Genomic DNA, 19,154 nt, shown 5'->3' with positions numbered 1-19,154 from the left:
ATGATGCTGATGCTGCTGTTCAGGGACCACACGCTAAGAGCTACTCATTTAGACTGAGTCATTTATTTTCAAATATGGTGACGTCCCCACTTCCATCCCCAGTGGAATGAGTCTACTCATTCCCCCCCAGCTTGTCTACTCATTAACTGTGTGACCTTGGGCAGTTCTGTCCCTTCCCTGGGGACTTTTTCCAGGCTGTCAAATGGATTGTGTACCCCTACGGTTTGTAGCGAGGGTGAGGTGCCCCTGTCTTCGTGAGTAAACAACTCCTGTGCCCGCTGGGCTGGAATAAGAGTGAAGATGGTCGCCCCCTCCTGAAACAACTTTTCCTTCTTGCAGAGAAAACCCAACCAGGCAGCGCTAAGGGCCCTGCCAGGCACTGGGAAGGAAGTGCAGAACAGATTCGGAGTAGGGGGTTACTTCTTGATCATTTAAGGAAGAGGAGCTGGGTTTTAAAGGGTGTGACCTGCTGGTAGCCGAGAGTTGCGTTTCCCTCTTATAGCAGCAGGTGGCGCTGCTCTCCTGCCCCCGCGGCAAGGCTGGCCCTCTGGCTTGCAGAGCTACCGCTGTGGGAAGGGGCTGGATGCACGCGCTGGGCTGAGAGAGGCGGAATAGTTAATCCGGGTTCAGCCGGGATTTCAGCCGGGAGTCTGGAGTTCAGGTTCTACTTACCTGCCCTTGTTCTGTAACCTTGCGTACATGTCTACCCATTCCTGTCTATACTGGGGGCGCTGGGCCAGAGAATCTCAGGCTCAGCAAAGGTGGTACTTCCTCCAAGAAGCTTCTGGGCTCCTACTGGCTGGGCTACCATGACCCTACAGTGTCCCTCTCCAAAAAAACCTCTGCCCCCAGGAACTTGGCTCCAGTGAAAAGCAGTATGTGCCTTCACTGCCCTGGAACCCACACACTTGACTGTGGTAGATTTAAAAGTTTTTTTTTTTTTTTTTTTTTCATTTCACAAGGCTTTTTGTTGTTGTTGTTTTAGTAGAGATGGGGTTTCACCACGTTGGCCAGGCTGGCCTTGAATTCTTGGCCTCAGGTGATCTGCCCGCCTTGGCCTCCTGAAGTGCTGGGATTACAGGTGTGAGCCACCATGCCCAGCCATTTCACACGTTTTATATATTTACTTTTTAAAATGTGTTTGTTTGTTTGTGATATGGTTTTGCTCTGTTACCAAAGCTGGCATGCAATGTCCTGATTATAGCTCACTGCAACCTCAAACTCCTGGCCTCAAGCCATCCTCCTGCCTCAGCCTCCTGAGTAGCTAGGACTACAGGCACCACCACGCCCGGCTAATTTTTTTTTTTAACGTTTTATAGAGACCAGGTCTTGGTCTGTTGCCTAGGGTGGTTGGTCTCCAACTCCTGGCCTCAAGTGATCCTCCCACCTTGGCCTCCCAAAGTATTGGTATTACAGGCATGAGCCACTGCATTCAGCCATATTTACCTTTTAAACATTAAAATATTAAAATGTTAAATAATTGAATATTAGAAATTTAAAATATTAGAGGCAAGCGGAAGCCCACCACAAAACCTAGTCCTGATTATTCCTTTGCCCTCTTGGGACAGTTACCTTTATGAATTTGGCATCAACCCTTCCAGACTCTTATCTAATTTGATAGTAATTAATGTGTGTTTAAGAATGTTTTCTTTTTTGTGCTGTTTTGCGCATTGCTTTTCTCCCTTGGCACTGTGCCCCAGCCTTCCATCCCATTCGTGTGTGCCCTTCTCCCAGTCTCCCTCATTCTGGTCTGTGCCCAAATGTCACTTCTTCAGGGGCCTTCCCAACCATAGTGTCTAAAACAGCCCCCTCCCCCATCATTCCGTCCCTTTATCCAGTTTTATTTTCTTCATAGCGTTTGTCACACTCTCCCAAATTTTCTTCTGTGTCTGCTTTTTTTTTTTTTTTAAGACAGAATCTTGCTCTATCACCCAGGCCGGAGTATGCAGTGGCACCATCGTGGCTTGCTGCAGCCTCCAACTTCTGGGCTCAAGCAATCCTCCCACTTAGCCTCCTGAGCAGCTGGGATTACAGGTGTGTGTCACCACACCCAGCTAATTTTTGATTTTTCTTTTGTAGAGATGGGGTCTCACAATGTTGATCAGGCTGATTTTCAACTCCCGGCCTCAAGCAATCCTCCCCTATAGGCCCCCCAAAGTACTGGGATTACAGGTGTGAGCCACCGTGCCTGGCCAAATGTACGTTCTTAAGGCAGGACTTAATCTGTCTTGTTTATCACTGTAGGTTCAGTGCTAAGAACGGTGCCTAAAAGATAGTAGTGTTAATCAAAATCTGTCAAATGAATAAATTCCAGGTGAGTCTATCTCATTCTTTTTCACTGCTGCATGGTGTTCCAGGGTGTGAATGTAGCTGTTTGTTAGTTGCGATCGTGTTCATGGAAGCGTGGGGGCTTACAGTTATTTGCGGCTGTGAACGGCCCCCACCATCACCCTGCTCTTTCAATTGTATACCCAGGAGTGGAGCTGCCTGGCTGATGCATCCACCTATTTCCGTCTTCTAAGACCCTGGCAAATTGCTCTCCAAAGTGGTTGTTCCAAGTGCCACCCTCTCCGGTGGAGTTTGGGAGCCTGTTTTCCTTCCCTGCACTCCAGCCAGTACTTCTTAGCCCTGTTTGGGATCATGAACACGGTTGAGAACACAAGAAAGCCATGAGTCCTTTCCCCAAAAATACACACACACATTTTGGGCAGTTTCTGGGCCTCCCTGTATTTGATGATCTCCTTCCCTGGGGGACCCTGTATCAAATGTTTAGAAGCCTCATTATCTCATGGATGGGAACTGTGAGGCACAGGCAGGTGGCAGTGTGAATGAATGAATAAGTGAATTGATGAATGAAAGGGCTGTCGTTTTGTAGGAGGCAAAGGAGAGCCTTCAGACCCTGACCTACCCCCGGTCAGAAAAAAAACCCCACCTATCTGGGTCACTCCAGTCCCGCCCTACCCTGGACCAGAAGGCACCAAGGACAGGCTCCAGTGGGTTCCTGGGCTCAGGCTTGGGCAGCTGCACCTATCAGCCGTGGAGAAGGCAGACCAAGCCTGGCACCCAGGGTCAAGGCAGGCAGTTGGGGAGCCACTGACTTCCCTGGGCTAAAAGAGAGTGAAACATCCATTCCTGGGGTGAAACATCCATCCTGCCTCCCATACAGGCATGCACTATAGGCTACAAAGCACATTTGCCTCCAGCCCCTGCCTTAGCACTTCCATGGTACAGGAAATAGAGACTGCGATTAGGAGAAAGCTGTCATCCTCCGTCGTCATCATCATCATCATTGTAGCTCCACTACTTTAATTCTCACAGTAGCCCCCAGAGGTGGACAGGACACAAATGATCATTCCTGTTGGACAGACGGGTAAACTAAGGCCCGAAGCAGCGCAGCGACCTGCCGCAGAGCCCCCGGCGAGCGCGGGCGCGTTAACCGGCCCCCCACCCGCACCCCACTGGCCCATGCGCGCCGCCCTCCCTCGCGGCCCCTTCCCCGGGCCTGACCCCCGGCTCTGCCTGACAGATGACCTCAGCTGCCGCCAATCCATTGGTTCCAGCTCCCGGGGGGAGCGCAGAACAAAGCGCGCTTTGTGGCCGGGCGGTCCCCTCACCCGGCGCGTCCGCCGCCGGGACTCCCTCCGGAACTCCGAGCGACGCCCCCCGTCCGACAGCCGTGTAATGTCTTCCAGGCCGCGCGGCCCCTTCCAGAGCCCGAGGGCCGCCCTTGCCTCCCCCTGGGGGCTCCCCGGGGCCGTCCAGGGTGCTCCACCCGTGCTGGGCCCCCCAGGCAACCAGATTCGGGGGCATCCCCAGAGGGAGGCTCTGCTGGCTGCCCCCTGTCCCTGCCGAAGCAGCGGGAGGGCAGGGTCCAATGTCTGGGTTTGGATGCCAGGCAGGGGCTGTCACCTGATGATCTTATCCTTTTACCCTCAGCGCCACCGTCTGCAGTGGAAAATGCTGTTATTGCTTGGAGGTGCTGTTACTATTGTTGTCGCTGTTATTGTTATTATTTTGTGGTTGTGAACAGGAGTCATTCTTTATTTATTTAACTTTTTTTGAAACAAGGTCTTGCTCTGTGGCCCAGGCTGGAGTGCAGTGGTGTGATCACAGCTCATTGCAGTCTCCAACTCCGGGGCTCAAACCATCCTTCTGCCTCAGCCTCCCAAGGAACTGGGACCACAGGCACGTACCACCGTGCCTGGCTAATTTTGTAAGTTTTTTGCAGAAACAAACAACGTTTTGTTATGTTGCCCAGGCTAGTCTTGAACCCCTGGGCACAAGTGATCCTCCTGCCTCAGCCTCCCAAAGTGCTGGTGTGAGCCACTGCACCCCTCTGGGAATCACTTTAGATTCAGACAGATCTGGGTTTGAATTTGTTTGTGTTACTTACTAACTGTGAGACCTTGGGAAGTTAGTTCACCTGTCAGAACAACAAGAGTACCCAACATTTATTGAGCACCTACTATGTGCCAGACACCGCTCTGTGTTTAAAGGCTTTATTTAGCTCATTTAATCCTCAAGGTAACCTTAGGAAGGAGGAGTTATTCTCCTCATTTTACAGAGGAGGGGACAGAGGCTCCAGCTGTCCTAAAGACAAATTCACCTCTCTGAGCCTCAGTTTTCTCATCTGTAAAAGGGGATAAGCATAGTAACTCCCCGTGGGCCATTCACTCTCATGAGTCTTGCCTCTTTCCCGATGAGGTCACGGAGGCTGTGAGCAGGTTCCTGGCTGCCCAGAGACATTCAGCATGGCTCTTCCCCTAAGGCCCTTCATCCTTGGAGTACCCTCCATGAGAGGGCAGCTCCAGCTGGGCTTACCTGGGATGGAGGTATAGGAGGAGGGTCTGCCCTGCAGCTGGAAACCTCTCTCCTAAGGGACAAGCTTGCTGCCCCGGCCTGCCCTTGAGGGTCAGTGGGTGGGGCAGGTAGAGAGAAAAGCTATATCTGGAGAGGGGACTGAGGGACCACAGTGAGGCTGGGCAGGGCTGGGAGTGACTGCCCTCCACCCTTCACACACACCCCTGGACATTCATTCTATAGATCAGTACCATTCCAGGCACTGGAGCCAACAGAGTACAAAACAGATGCAAACTTCTGTCCTCTTGAAGCCCACCCTGGGAGACAGGCAGTGACACACACAAAACATGTATCAAAGGTAAAATGTGATGTCTGGTAGTGATATGCGTTCTGAGGGAAAAGCAGGGGAGGGAGGAAGAATGAGCTAGGAAATACTCATTTAGGTAAGGTGGATGGGCCTCTCTGAGAGGGGGCATTGACCTGGACAATGAGAGGAAAAATGCCCTGTGGATGTCAGAGGGACGTGTTCCAGGCAGAGGGAACAGCATATGCAAAAGTCCTGAGCTGGGAGCCTGCACAGAGTGTTCAAGAAGCAGCAAGGAGGCCAGTGCGGCGGGGGCAGTGGGGGTGGGAGAAGGGCTGTGGCTGGGCAGGTGACGAGGCTGGAGAGGTGAGGGTCATCAGCTTGGGAGGGACCTCATAGCCAGGTGAGGACTTCGGCTTTTTCTCCAAGTGAGCTGGGAGCCCTGTGAGGCTTTGAGCAGAGGAAGGACATGGTCTGGCTCTGGCTGCCGAGTGGAGCAGGAAGAGAAAGAAGGTGAAGGGGATGCTGCTGTCACCAGAGCCCCAGGTGATGCTGGTGGATTGCACACGGGTAGAAAGAAGTGATCCGGATCAGGACATAACTTGAAAAAGGAGCTCTTCCCTGTGCTGAGCTTAGAAACAGGTTTCTGGGCCGGGCGCGGTGGCTCATGCCTGTAATCCCACCACTTTGGGAGGCCGAGGCGGGTGGATCACGAGGTCAGGATTTCAAGACCAGCCTGTCCAAGATGGTGAAACCCCGTCTCTACTAAAAATACAAAAATCAGCTGGGAGCGGTGGCAGGTGCCTGTAATCCCAGCTACTTGGGAGGCTGAGGCAGGAGAATTGCTTGAACCCAGGAGGCGAAGGTTGCAGTGAGCCAAGACTGCACCATTGCATTCCAGCTTGGGCAACACAGAGCAAGACTCCGTCTAAAAAATAAAAATAAAACCATGCTTCCTAAAGTCCCCTCAATGGCTCAATGGCAAACTGCACAATTTGGGCCATTTGGGACAGGAGGGCTTGCCATTACCTCAGGGACCATGGCCCTTGAATTTCTAAATCTATTTGCTTTTGTTTTAGTTTAAAAAAAAATAAGGAGACTTGAAATAGCCAGGGTAAATGGAAAATTTGGGCCAGACGCAGTGGCTCATGCCTGTAATCCCAGCACTTTGGGAAGCTGAGATGGGTGGATCACCTGAGGTCAGGAGTTCAAGACCAGCCTGGCCAACATGGTGAAACTCTGTCTCTTCTAAAAATACAGAATAAGCCGGGCATGGTGATGAGCACCTGTAATCCCAGCTGCTTGGGCAGCTGAGGCAGGAGAACTGCTTGAACCCAGGAGGTGGAGGTTTCAGTGAGCTAAGATTGTGCCATTGCCCTCCAGCCTGGAGAGAGTAAGACTCCATCTCAAAAAAAAAAAAAAAATCCTATCATGTGGCACAAATAAAGGTAGCTGTAAATATAAAAACATAAATATAACCTTGTTGCTAACTTCCTCCAGATTGGGCTGGTGTTAGAGATACACATCCCCACCAACCCTGACTCTCCTTGCAGGAATCAGGACTGGAAGAGATTGAAAAAGGATTAATCTTGCTTCTGCATGTCCTCACCCTTTTTCATTGTATTTAACAAACGGAAAGTACTTTTGACATGCCAGGCCCTGTTCTCCAATATAAAGTCATTTAATCCTCACAACAAGCCAATGAGACGCGGACAATTATGACCCCCACTTTGCAGATGAGAAAACTGAGGCTCAAAGAGGCAAGGTCCTTGGCCCAGAGTCATACGGCAGGGATGAGGCAGAGCCAGGATTCAGCCTGGGAAGGCCCTCTCTGGAGGCCACTCTGGCAACCATCACATGACTGTCCCTTTTCTTTTAAAATAATTTTTTTTTAGGCAAGTTCTGGCTGTGTCACCTAGGCCGAGGTGGAGTAGTACGATCACAGCTCACTGCAGCCTTGACCTCCTGGGCTCATGTGATCCTCCTGCCTCAGCCCCCTGAGTAGCTAGGACCACAGGTACGTGCCATCATGTCTAGCTTTTTTTTTTTTTTTTGGAGACAGAGTCTCACTCTGTCACCCAGGCTGGAGTGCAGTGGCATGATCTCGGCTCACTGCAACCTCCGCCTTTCAGGTTCAAGCGATTCTCCTGCCTCAGCCTCCTAAGTAGCTGGGATTACAGGCACGCGCCAACACGCCCAGCTTAATTTTTTTGTATTTTTAGTAGAGATGGGGTTTCACCATGTTGGCCAGGCTGGTCTCGAACTCCTGACCTCATGATCCACCCACCTCAGCCTTCCAAAGAGCTAGGATTACAGGCTTGAGCCACTGTACCCAGCCTTAATTTTTTTATTTTTATTTTTATTTCTGTAGAGATGGGGGCGTCTCACTATGTTCCCAGGCTGGTCTTGAACTCCCGGCCTTAAGCAATCCTCCTGCCTCAGCCTCCCAAAGCATTGGGATTACAGATGTGAGCTACCACACCCAGCCTGTTCTCTCTTGAAGTTGTTTCAGTATCACTTTGGGAAGCATGGAACTATTGGAACCAGAAGGGTATTCAATTTTAACTTAGGAAATATTCATTGTCTACTAAAATATGTCATATCATATCACCTCTTGCTTAAAAGTGTTTGGAGATCAAATTTAGAAAACAATTCCAGACTCTTCACCATCAATACCCAAAATGTCCCCATCCAGTCAGGTTGGCCGCTTCCTAGTTTCCAATTGCTTTGTGACCTCAGGACTCCTGCACTTGCTCTTGCCTCTATCTGGAATGCCCTTTCTCTTGTTCTTCTGGCTTTGTTGCATTCTTCAGGTCCCAGCTCAAATATTACCTTCCTAGAGAGACTCCCCTTGCCTCTCCATACCCCACCATGCTCTTCCCAACAGTCTCACTCTGCGTTTCCTTCATAGCATGGAATCATTGTGTTTGTGTGCCTATGTGCTTGTTCTTTGTCCTGCCGCCCGCTAGGATATAAGCTCTGTGCAAGCAGAACCTGGTGGGCACAGCGGCCAAGCACCTGGGCAGAAGGGCCCAGAGAAGGGCAGCCTGGGGAGGGCAAGTGTTTGGGCTGTCCCCAGACAGGGAAGCGGATGTGTCTGTGGGGCCCCAGAGAGCACAGGGTCTCCAGAAAGATAAACTTAATATGAGAAAATGGCTTTGACACACTCCTAGTGGTTCAGATGTGGAAAGGGCTATGTCATAAGGTAGTGAGTTCCCCATTCTAGGAGCTATGCAAGTTGAGATAGGACAACCTCCCAATGTGCTGGGGCTGTGTAGAATGGATGACATAGGTATTCATTTGCTTGCTCATTTACCCATTCCTGCATTCATCCATTCTATCTCCTATCTATCCATGTATTTGCTGACTACAAAGTTTACTGTGTGGTGGGCAACCTTCATGACTTTGGCCACACCTACATGGTATCTGTATTATTATTTACTTAATAGCCTCAACATGTGGTGGTGGTGGTGGTGATTCTGAGACAGAGTCTCGCTCTGGGGCGCAGTAGCACAATCTCAGCTCACTGCAACCTCTGTCTCCCAGGTTCAAGAATTCTCATGCCTCAGCCTCCTGAGTAGCTAGGGTTACAGGCATGCACCGCCCTGCCCGGCTAATTTTTTTGTGTTTTTAGTAAAGATAGGGTTTTGCTAAGTTGGCCAGGCTGTTCTCAAACTCCCGACATCAGGTGATCCACCCACCTTGGCCTCCCAAAGTGCTAGGATTGCAGGCATAAGCCACCATGCCCAGCCTTCAATATGTGTTTTTAAATCAACTTTGAGGTATAATTTACATACAATAAAATGCACCTATTTTAAGTGTTATCGTGCAATGCATTTTGAAAAACGTACACAGCCATGTAACTACCACCATAAGCAAAACACAGAACGTTTCCATCACCCCACAAATGTTCTCGTGCCCCTTTTCAGTCAAGCCCTCTTCCCCACCCTAGTCCTGATCACTTCATCAGAAAGTGCCAAACACTTCCAACTCCCACTGGCCGTGTCCAAACAAAGGAAAAATCAGAATCCCTTGTCACAAATAAAAGGTAACTGACCAAAATGAATAAAATGGAAACTAAACAACATTCTCAAATTCTAGATGGATAGTGTTGCCCATAGAAGCTCTGAACCCAAGACCAGCCTTCTCGGGGTGGGCTTTGGGGGAGTTGGGGGAGAAAGAGAGAGAAAGAGAGATCCACAGGTGCTAGAAACACGTTCCTGGCATCATCAGAGACTCTCTCCTTGGCGTGTGAGAATGACTGGGAGGTAGTGAAAAAGGAACGACTTTTTCACTGTTGATTTATTGTTGTTCAATAACTTGCTGCTGTTCACCCGTATCATCTTTTATCCACTCCCCACTCCCACCCCCATGATGCAAGTTCCACGTTTGGGAAACATGGCAGCTCCTCATGTTCCCTTTCAGTCATCCGCTCATCATTCACGCACATGACACGTGTTTATTAGTAGCTACTCTGGGCCAGCACTGGAGCTACAGAAAAAAACTATGAGTCAGCCTGGAGTGTGGCATCGTGCCAGGCACATAGGTGACCTTGAGAAAGTATCTGTTGAATGGATTGTTGTGAAATGAAAAACACAAATACCTATGTTCTCCTTGATACGCTAGGCTGTTGCTCTAACAAAAGTTGCCTGGAGCAATCAAGAAAGGCTTCCCAGAGGAGGTGGCCCTTGAACAGAAACTTGATAAAGTTAATTCTCCTTCCACTCATTTGACAGATGAGGAAATAGAGGCACAGAAAGGTAAAGTGACTTGCTCAAGGCCACACAGGAAGAAGAGAGAGAAATGAGGGATGGGCAGAACCCGAGACTCGGGACCCCAGCCCACCATTTCTCCCAGGGGCTGGGCCAGGTCTGAGGCCAGCAGACAGGAGGGCAGGCCTGGGGAAGGGGCTCCCAGGTCCTGAGTCTGGAATCCATTTGCTCCAGCCCAGAAATGTTTTCCCAAAGAGAAGTGGGAGGCCCTGGCCCTACCCCTCCCAGCACCACCACTCCCCCCACAACCATCTGCTCCCTGTTTATTTATTTATACTTAAGTCTCACCTCCCAACCCTGCCAGGGGCACCAAACATACCGGCATCCCTGCAGAGTGTGGAATTAGGGGGAGAGAGGCACTGTTAGCCCCCATCAGAAGGGAAAACCCAGGTCTGAGAGCTCCTCAGCCCTATTGCCCAGCAGAGATCAGTCAGGAGGACTGGGCTCAAATGCCAGCCCTGCTGGTCCCTGGCTGTGTGACCGCTCTGTGCCTCAGTTTCCTCATCTGTAAAATGGGATTGCTAATAACAGCCACCACATGGAGTTGGTAGTGTAGATTCAGTAAAGTGCTTTGGACAGTGTCTGACACAGGCACGCTTAACGAGCAATGCTGTCTTGGTATGAGTTTGAGCAGCACATTGCCCCTCTGGGGTCTATTCCCTCAACTCCACAGTGGACAGCTTGCTGCACAATCTAAGGGCCCTTGCAACCAAATGTCTGAGGGTTTGTGAGGGCCACAAGACCTGTTCCTTCCCCAGGACCCTTACCCCGGCCCTGGCTGAGGACAGGTGGATGATGCCAGTGCCCTGCCTCCAGGCACAATTGTCCCTCGGCCATCTCCTAATCTACAGGAAAGGCAAAGCCACACCTTCTTCAGCCCCACATGAAGCCGGCGATCTTACCTCGGCTCCCTGAGTCATCCCCACCCCAGAAGGCTGGCGCTGGCTTCCATCCACAGTGGCGATGACTAGCACAGTGAATGCAAATCCCGGGAAACTGGGCCCAGCTGCTCATTAATGGTAATTAGCTCAGGGTCTGTCAGCTGCAAAGGAGCTGCAGGGCCCAGGCTGCTACCCCCGGGCTTTGTTCTGGTGCCACCCGCTCCCCACCCTCCACAGACGCAGCCTTCCTCCTCCTCAAGCTGCAGAGGACTGTGTGTGCTCAAAACTGACACTTCCCTCCCAAAATGGACACTCCCCTCCCTCCCAATTTTCCCATCTCTGCCTTCATCCCCTTGCCTGAGCCCCCACTCCCCTTTTGTCCCTATCCCTCTCTCTGAGTCTACAACCCCCATCTGAGTCTCATTCTCTCTGCACCACAGCCCCTCTCTGAGCCCAGTTGCTGCTGGGTCCCTGTCTATTTCACTCTCTGCGCTTACACCTCCTCCCTTGAGCTCCCTCTTCCCTGACCAACCCCTCCTGCTCCATCTTCCTGAGCCCACTTCCACCCTGCTCCGGCCTGACTCATCTTCAGAGCCTATGCCTCCCCACAGCCCCTATTCCCCTTGCAGATCACGCCATACTTGGGTGTGCACTTGAGATGCTGTGCCTCCTAAGGCCTTTCAGAGTTGTCACAGGCAATCTAGGCTGTACCCTCCATTCTGGAGGCCATATCGGCCTGGTCTGCACAGGCGAAGGGAAAACTTGCCGCAGACACAGCCGAGGGGTCACCTTGGCTTGGGGACTTCCATAATCCGACAGGAACAATGCGGTGGGAGCCTTAAGAGGCCAATGAAGGGACATGGAAACCTTTACTGGCCATGCCTCACTGTCTGCTGGATGCTGTGCGAAGTTTATTTCCTTCTTATTGCCCCAAGGAGATGGAGGCTCAAGAGATGTCATCTGCCTGAGTCTCACAAGAGGGCCTGAGCTGAGATCAAACCAAGCAAGGCTCACTCCGCATCCCGACTTCTCTCTGCTATACCCCCAGGCCTCCCCGGCCCTGCCCCAGCCCCTCTGGCCTGCCCACGCCTGGCAAGAGGAGGCGGGAGGAACAGAAGCCCCAAGAAGGGCAGGAATTGGTGGGGGAGAAAGAGGGGAGGCAGGTGTCTGTGGGATGCTCTATCCTGGCCTTCCTCAATCCGCAATCCCCCCACCCCAGCAGGCCCCTGACCCCCTCCACCCCATTCTCATCTGGCCTCCATGTGCTGGCTCCTGCACCTGAATACACACTCCCCACCAATCTGTCTTGGGCTGTCAGAGGATCAATGGGGCTCCCAAGGCCTGGCCCAGCAGGGAGCTGGAGGGGAGTCCCTAACGAGAGTTGAGAGGGGACCGGGGGTGGGGGGAAGCAGGGAGAAGCCAGGCTGAGAACGGGAGCATGAGCCTAGGTCTGGCATTTTGTTGAAAGGGCCCTTGGAAGGACTGGTTCCCCAATAGTAAGACCTGTCAACTCTCTTCTTCAGGGGTTCCAGGCTGCTTTCCAAGTCTGTTTTGCCTCTGATGTTAGGACCTGTCCTTTCCCCACTCTGAGCCTCAGCTTCCTTATTTGTGAACCTGAAAGAGATTGACTACCCTGGGATTGCACCTCAGATGGACCTAAGTTTCTAAAATCAGCAAGAGATCTCTCTTTGTGTTCAGATATGAAATGGTCTCCAAAATGTTAAATGAAATAAAGCAAGATGCAGATCACGTCTCTATTTAGCTACCTTCTGCATGCACATAACTCGAGAAGAAGATGGATGAGTGGATTTCTATGCATAGAGCATTTCTGGAAGGACACAAGAAACAGTGAGACTAGGGATGGCTTGCGGAGAGGATCGGGGTGGCTGGGGATGGAGTGGGTGGGAGACTTGCCTTACACTCTTTTATACTGTTGGAATATTGGTCCATGTTTATGTATTCCTTTATCAAATAACAATTGCATCTATTGCAAAATAGATCATCTTGCTAGGAAATATATGGGCAGGAAATTTAAAGAGAAATAGAATATTTACATAGTATCAGTGTATCTTCCTATAAGGTATTTGTTAAATGGTAACTTTACAGTAGGGAAAACTGGCAGACACCACCTTCACCAGGTGATAACAGTGAACATTGCTAATAGTGGGACAAGTCGGCATCATGGGTCCCCGATGGGATGCACTGTGAAGGACAAAGCATCACTGATGCGGTGTTCTTGCCACAAGTGCCTGATCTGAATCCAAGCATAAAGAAATAACACAAAAATCCAAACAGAGGGACAATCTGCAAAACAACTGGCCTAACTTTTCAAATAATGTTGATCATAAAAGTCAAAGAAACTGTTCCAGGCCGGGCACGGTGGCTTACACCTGTAATCCCAGCACTTTGGGAGGCCGAGGCCGGTGGATCACCTGAGATCAGGAGTTCGAGACCAGCCTGGCCAACATGGTGAAACCCGTCTCTACTAAAAATACAAAAAATTAGCCAGGCATGGTGGCGAGCACCTGTAATCGTAGCTACTCAGGAGGCTGAGGCAGGAGAATCGCGTGAACCCGGGAGGCGGAGGTCGCAGTGAGCCGAGATCGTGCCATTGCACTCCAGCCTGGGCAACAAAAGTGAAACTCCATCTCCAAAAAACAAAACAAAACAAAACAAGACAAAAACAAAAACAAAAAACTGGCCTAAACTCTTCAAATAATGTCAGTCATAAAAGCCAAAGAAACTGTTCCAGGCTGGGTACAGTGGCTCACGCCTCTAATCTCAGCACTTTGGGAGGCTGAGGCAGGTGATCACTTGAGGTCAGGAATTTGAGACCAACCTGGTCAACGTGGTAAAACTAAAAAAATACAAAAATTAGCTGAGTGTGGTGGCATGGGCCTGTAATCCCTGCTACTCAGGAGATTGAGGCAGGAGAATGGCTTCAACATGGGAGACAGAGGTTGCAGTGAGCCGAGATGGCACCACTGCACTCCAGCCTGGGCAAGAGCAACACTCTGTCTCAAAAAAAAGAAACTGCTCCAGATAAGACTAAAAAGAAGACTAAAGAGACATAAACATTAAATACAACGTGTGTCCTGGACTGGTTACTGAGTGGGTGGGGTGGGGGGGTTGAATTCTTTTTGTTTATTTGCTACAAAGGACATTAGTAGAACTGACAAAATTTCAATAGGTCTATAACATAGACAATAGCATTGTATCAATGTCCTGATTTTTCTCTGTCCTGCGATTTTGTAAGAGAATATTCTTGTTTTTAGAAATATACATGGGATAATTAACTTAGACGTAAAGAGTCAACATGTCTGCAACTTATTTCCAACAATTCAGACACTGGACAAAAATATATGCAGAGAGAGAACGAAAAAGCAAAGAATGCAAAATGTTAACATTTAAGGAATCTGGGTGACGGGTATGTAGGAATTCTTTGTACTATTATTGCAAACTTTCTGTAGGTCTGAAATTATTTTGAAGTAAAAAGTCAGGTATAAATAGAGTCATTGCCATAGCTGACATGCCAATGCCGTGATGTTCAGGTGTTGTGTTAAGTGCTTGGCACATACGATCAGATTTCATCCTTGTAACTACCCCATGAGGAAAGTGTAGCTATTTCTCATCTTTGTGCAGATGAGAATCTTGGGGCACAAGGTGGTTAAACAACTTGCCCAAGGTCACACAGCTGGAACAGATGATGCCCAGGGACTCTTCTTCAGCATCATTGGATAGCTCTAGGAACAAAGGGGCCTAGGAATCAGAATTCCATGATAGGAATCCAGGGCTGTGAATTGTTTTCTCAGCACTGGGATTATGCTGTTATTGGAATGGAGCCTTGATGTCATTATTCACCCTTCCGTCAAATATTCACTCATTGGTCTGTCCAACCACATGTACTGAGCACCCACTGTCAGCCAGACACTGGAGCTGTAAAGGTGAGTGAATGGGCACGAGCTTATAGAGCACCCACCATTTACCAGGCTCTGGGTTCAGCATGGCAGTTAAAGAGATGAGCCAGACCCATCCCTGTCCTCCAGGAGCTCACTGGCCATCAGGGGAGAGTAGCAGGTGAGCAAACCAGAATAGAGACATGTAAAGGGCTGTGGGAACCCCAAGAAGTGGAAGGCTGGAAAAGGTTCCACTGAGGAGAGGGCCTTTAGGCCAGATTTTAATGGATGTGTAGGAGTTCCTAAAATGGTGAAAGGAGCACTCTTTTTTTTTTTTTTTTTTTTTGAGACGGAGTCTAGTTCTGTTGCCCAGGCTGCAGTGCAGCGACGTGATCTCAGCTCATTGCAACCTCTGCCTCCCAGGTTCAAATGATCCTCCCACCTCAGCCGCCCAAGTAGCTGGGATTACAAGCACCTGCCACCACGCCTGGCTAACTTTTGTGTTTTTAGTAGAGACGGGGTTTCACCATGTTGGCCAGGCTGGTCTCGAACTCCTGACCTCAGGTGATCCTCCCACCTCGGCCTCCCAAAGCGCTGGGATTATAGACATGAGCCACTGCGACTGGCAAAAAGGGCACCCGTAATGGAAGAAACAGCACAAGCAAAGGCTCAAAGTAGGAACAAGTAGGTTTCTGGGATGGGGTGTGGCCTGGAGTGACTGGAGCACTGTGAGAAAGGTAGGGAAATGAGATTGGAGAAGCAGCAAGCCAGCTAGGGAAGGACCTTAGGTGCCAGACAGTTGTTATAATTAAGCCCCAGAGAGTCCAGTTAAATATTTCCTTCTTCTTCTTTCCTCTCCTCCTTCTCCTTCTTTTTTGTATCAAGTACAGAGGGCTGAGTTAATCCCATTTCTCAAGTCATAGCTCATTGTCATCACACACTTCACTTTTATTTTTTCCTCAACCCCTACTCCTTTTCCCCTTACTCCCAACCATCGTGGGCATCCACTTGTGTGGAACTGACACGTGATGGTGAAGGCAGCATGTGGTGGTGTGAAGCACAAGGATTCTGGAGTTGGACTGCCTGGATTCAAAGCTGGGTCCACATCTTACCAGCTGTGTGACTCTGAGCAAGTTACTTGACCTTTCTGTGCTTCTGTTACTTAATCTCCATAAAATACTGATAAAACTGATACTATCTACATCACAGGACAGTTATGAAGATTAAATGAGTTGTCACTTGAAAAACACTTAGACTAGTATAGGTATCTATGTGATAAATAAATCTCAGCCAGGCACAGTGGCTCACACCTTAATCCCAGCGCTCTGAGAGGCCAAGACAAGAGGATTGCTTTAGGCCAGTAGTTCGAGACCAGCCTGGGCAACATAGTGAGACCCTGTGTCTATATAAACATTTAAAAATTAGCTGGGTATGGTGGTGCATGCCTGTAGTTGCAGCTACTAGGAATGCCGATGGGGAGCATCACTTGAGCCCAGGAGTTCCAGGCTGCAGTGAGCTGTGATCATGCCGCTGCACTCCAGCCTCCTGGGCGACAGAGCAAGACCTTGTCTGTAAAATAAATAAACAAACAAATAAACCTCAAGCATGTTGCCCACTACATACTTGGATATATTGCTATCCTTAGAAAATGCTTACATCACAGCCTCTTCCTTTCTATTCCTTCCCTTTTAGCGCTCTCATCCAATCCCATGTCTTTAGTTTTATGTCAATGATGCTCAACGTGTATCTCCAGTTTTGGTCTCACCCTGAACTGCTGCCTTGACAGTTCTGCTAGAACGCCTAACAGCTATCAGATCTAACCTGCCACCTGTCCAAAACCTGCTCCACGCCAGCCTTCCCTAATCAGGCTTCCTTCCCTTCAAACAGGCCTCATGCCTCGAGGTCATTCTGGGCTCATCTCCTCTCAAATCCAACATTAGATCTTTCAGCACATCATGCTGGATCTACCTACAAAACACATCCAGGACCCAGCCACTTCCACCGTCACTATCCAAGCCTCGCTCATCTCCCACCAGGCCTGCTGTGGCATCTGCTCTACTGGCCTCTGCTCTCAGCTCCCACTTCTGCCCCCTCAACACTCTCTTTACTCAGCAGCCAGAGTGATTGTCTCGAAAACTGAATCTGATTGTGTCACTCCTCTGCCTAAACTTCCAGCAAATAAGCGCCATTGGAAAACAGAACAAACCCCAGCTCCTTTCAATGACCCCCAGACCTCCGGGGTCTGCTCCTCCACTTTCTCCTCCTCACTTCCTGCATTCCCCTCATTTACTCCTCTGCAGCAACACCTGCCTCTTGGCTGTGCCTTCATCACACTAGGCACCTCTCACACCCCAGGGCCTTTGCACTTGCCATTCCCATTTCCTGGAATCCTCTTCCTGCGAGTCTGTTCTCAATTGTCAACTTCATGGCGAAGCTTCTCCTGGCCAACCTGCTCAAAAGGTGATATCTTCTTCTTTGCTTAATTTTCCTCTTGATTTGTTTTTCTTACTTGTGTGTCTCCACAAATAGAATGCACATCCCATAGATGTGCAAAAAAACTAGAATTTTTGTTAGTTTTACTCATTGCTGTGTCCCGAGTACCTAGAACAGTGCCTGGCACACAGTAAGGCCTCATAAGGATTTGTGGAATGAATGTAAGACAGGTTCAGTGCCTGGCACCAAGGAAGGTTTGGAAATGAATTAATTAATTAAAGGCAGGAAGAGATGGAAGACAGCTGGGACAACTGGCTCAGAAGTCATCCAAGAGAGTACCAGCGTCCCAAGATCCCAAGGACACCCCTCCCAGTCCCTGGAAATGCTGCCTGCCAGGGAGCAGGTGCCCTCCACACCCAGAGGCCTGCACATCCTGGACCTAAACCCCCAAGGCTAAGAAGATATAATCACATACTCCAGCTTCCCCACCATCCCAGGACCCAGGAGCCCAGAGAGACAGATGTCCTCTTGAATTCACCGTATTCTCCTCCTCCACTGTTTCTGGGAAAATGCAAGGTGTGGTTTGGAAAGACCCTTCTGTCCCATCACTGCAGCTGGGCTGTGAGCCCTGACCTCAGCTTCTGGGCTTCAGTCTCTGGACACCTGGAAGGAGATGCCTCCGTACAGAGAAAGGGCTATGGGCTGCTAGAACACAGCAGGACCACACTGGGGTCTGGGGTGGGGGCAAGGGAGCCAAATGCGGGGAGGTGGGACATCTTAAACCCATCAGGGCTGGGAAACAGGGGGATAGGGAAGTGATGGAGGCCCCGTGACTAGGGACACCCAAATGCTGTGGCTGGCAAAGCCCTTCAGAAGAGTGGCTGTCAAACTTATCCAAACCTTTCTCTTCACCCTTGTCCTTCACTGTCCTCCTCCTCTGCCTCCCACCCCACTTCTTTGAAGCTGTGGTACCAGTGGGGCAGGGCTGCACCAGGGTTGGTGAATGGGCTCTGATAGTCTCCTGTGCTACAAATCCCAGCTGCCTCCTTTGCTAGTCCTCTGACAAGTGACTTAACCTCTCTTTGCCTCAGTTTACCCCTCTTTATAAAGAGCATAGTAACAGTGCTACTTCCGAGGGTTAATGAGTGGCCAAAATGAGGAAATGCGTCTGCCAGCTGACAGCACGCCTATCACATAGTGAGCGCTCAGTAAATGGTGGCTATTCTTTTTAAACATAATCTGCCATAGAGACCAATCCAAGACACGAGGGAAAGAACGCCAGCTCTGCTGAAAGTTGGGGTCTTCTGATATTTTGTGGCGGCCACTGAGGCACCTCTCAGAAGCTAAACCTAAAATCACCCCAAAATTATCTAAAGTTTTCACTGTGCAGATGGGAAAACTGAAGCCCAAAAAGAGGAAGCTAATTCTCAGCCATTCCTGATACAACAATTTTTTTTGCAAACCTACTTGGTGCCAGGCCCTGTGCAAAGCATCAGGGGTGGAGGGGACTGGGGAAAAAAACCCACTACTCTGCCTGCCCTCATGGGGCTTACCCTCTAGCTCCAGACAGGGAAAGATAACTGAATGTTGACCACACAGAGTAGATGCCAGAAGGAAAAACAGAAGGAGCACCGTCAAAGGCCAGCTTGGGAGGCACATGTGGGGACAGAGAACCCACTACCTGGAGCAGGGAGTTGGTGGGGTTACATCGTTAGAGCTGAGACCTCCAAGAACAAGAAGGTGCCATGTGAAAGAGGGAAGAGGGCAAGTGGATGTTACCCGCGCTGTTGTTTGTAATAGCAAAAAATAAAAACCACCCAAATGTTCATCAACATGGACTTCAGATACTATATCGTGATATTAATATATTCATATAAGGGAAGAATGCCCAGCAGTGCCGATGAATGGCAGCTGCCTGCCTCAATGCAGATGGGTCGCCAATGCACACCATGGAAGGAAAAGAGCACGCGAGGTAGGATACACAGAATCCATACAATATATATGCACTTCTATACATTTTTAAGAATGACGCTTGAACTTGAGAGGTGGAGGTTGCAGTGAGCCAAGA

Source organism: Hylobates moloch, unplaced genomic scaffold, assembly GCF_009828535.3.
Source record: "Hylobates moloch isolate HMO894 unplaced genomic scaffold, HMol_V3 SCAFFOLD_21, whole genome shotgun sequence".
Taxonomy (NCBI): domain Eukaryota; kingdom Metazoa; phylum Chordata; class Mammalia; order Primates; family Hylobatidae; genus Hylobates; species Hylobates moloch.
The sequence above is the reverse complement of the archived record's forward strand: the minus strand, read 5'-3'. Positions refer to the sequence as shown.